This window comes from Mauremys mutica, unplaced genomic scaffold (genome assembly GCF_020497125.1).
Source record: "Mauremys mutica isolate MM-2020 ecotype Southern unplaced genomic scaffold, ASM2049712v1 001317F_np12_obj, whole genome shotgun sequence".
In the NCBI taxonomy this organism is placed as follows: Eukaryota; Metazoa; Chordata; order Testudines; family Geoemydidae; genus Mauremys; species Mauremys mutica.
The window spans coordinates 13,075-15,148 of NW_025423163.1; the positions used below are offsets into that span (position 1 = coordinate 13,075).

Below are 2,074 nucleotides of genomic sequence, written 5' to 3' on the forward strand. Positions count from 1 at the left end.
AGAATAATAACAATAATACTTGCAAACCAAAGTCCCCAAACAGACTAGTATTGGTTTTTCAGCAGAAAATTTTCAGTTTGGGGAATTTTGTTTTCTCAGTCAGACCTTGCCAAGGGAAGCAGGGAGAAAATGTTGGAGTTGCCTCCTTCAAAACAGCTTGGCCTAGACACTAGCTCTGGTTCACTGCTCTGGCCTTGCTCGGGTTGAGGGTATTTTAATAATTTGGGCAGGTCCCAGGGTGTTTGGGGGAGATGATGAGGATGTTCCCTTTTGAGATAAAAACTAAGAAATACAGCACTAGAGAATTTCTTTTTTTAAGAAATCTGGGATTTAGACATTTTATTTAAAGCAAGAGAGTTCTGAGTTTCTGAGAAGGTTTTTGTTTGCAAGAAGCAACATTGTTCAATCTGTCATTGTACCAAAGGGGGAGATGGTTGTCAACAAAGGAGGGGTGAAAACTAAACACATCCAATGAGGATAGGATTCGAACCCACGCGTGCAGAGAACAATGGATTAGCAGTCCATCACCTTAACCACTCGGCCACCTCATCTGAGCTGTTGGAAAAAGGACAGGAGGAGAAATCTAAGGCCAGCAGAGCTAGGGACAACAAAGAGTTTTTAAATACTAAGCGGAAGCAGGGGCTGAATGAGCTCCCCCCTCACATCTAGTGAGGAGCTGGGGGAAAGACTTCAGGAACAGACCGTGTCTGCACAGACACACCTACTCTGCCTAGCTATGCAGCATGATGGGGCCACTTTCCCAAAATGACCAGTTTTGGCTGGTGGTGGGTTACAAATCACTTTAGGATTGAGTGGAATGAAATGTTATTATCCTTCCTGCATGAGTGAAGGGCAGCAGAACATACCTAGTCCGTCCTGATGGAGGGCTGGGTGGGTGAGGAATAGCTTTTATTGGACTTCATAGAAGTGATTGAGAACATCACCCTAGACCAGTGATTCCCCAAACATTTCACTCTGTGCCCTCTTAGCCGTGGCTGTGGCCCCTTGAAAACCACAGTCGAGAACATGGGCTGGGAGTGGGGCTGTTGCTTGCTGGGGAGAGGGGTGCAGACAGGGGTAAGGGGGTCGAGGCCGAGCTGGGCACCAGAGGCCCAGGCTGAGGGTGGGGTTGGGGAAGAGCTGGGGCAGAGTGGGGCTGAGCGCTGCTCCCTCCATGGGGGATGGCTCAGGCCCTGAGGTGCCCCCATGAATGTTCCTCTGTGTCCCCCTAGGAGTCATGCCCCACATTTTGGGAACCACTGAACCCTACTCGCTAATCAGGGGCTAGTGATGCCAAAGCCCAGGGAAAGGGAGAATAAGTGCGGGGCCCCCAGCACTGGAGCCATGTGAAGGGGCTGCAGGAGAGGGGCTATGGCTGGTGGCCCAGGGAGTTAAGGGCAAAGGGGGCACAGGAGGGGGCAGGAGTTAGGGGTGAAGGAGGTGCAAGGGTTGGGAGTGCAGGAGCTAGCGGTAAAGGGGGAGTGGGGATCGTCCAGGGGCAATGGGGAAGTGCCAAAGTACAAGCTTTGCCCAGGGCACCATTTCCCCTAATGCTGGTCTGAGCAAACAATTGGAAATGACCCTTCAGTGAGACCAGAACCCTAGTGTAGAAAAGCCCCTTTGGTAAGTGGTGGTGGCTGAGAGCTTAGGGTGATGGGTTAGAAAGCAACGGGCGTCTTTCTGTGGAGGTTTGATTCTTGCCTGCTAGGCAAGGCTGGTGTGTGGTGTCTCCATGGCTGTACTTTCCGTCTCTGATCTGCCCCAGGGAGGCAAGTCTAGACATATTCAGAGGCTCTATGCCAGGGTTTCTCAAACTTCCTTTCACTACAACCCCCTTCTGCCAAAAAAAACTTACTACATGGCCCTGGAAAGAGGGACCAAGCCCCTCCACACTGAGCAGAGGCAGGGGAGACAAAGCCTGAGCCCTGCCCCAGTTGGGGGAGGGCAAAACCAGAGCTTGAGGGATTCAGCCCTGGGTGGTGGTGGGGCTCAGATTTTTGGCTTCAGCCCCAGGCACCAACATGTCTAATGCCAGCTTTGGTGACCCCATTAAATCAGAGTCACATCCCACTTT

At 51.5% G+C, this 2,074-nt stretch overlaps 1 non-coding gene across 1 annotated transcript; it reads right to left on the minus strand.

Annotated features, from left to right (window-relative positions):
* Positions 1 to 469: 469 nt before the first annotated feature.
* TRNAS-GCU lies at positions 470 to 551 on the minus strand. The gene has a single exon. It is a non-coding gene; the product is annotated as a tRNA-Ser (tRNA).
* Positions 552 to 2,074: the final 1,523 nt, after the last annotated feature.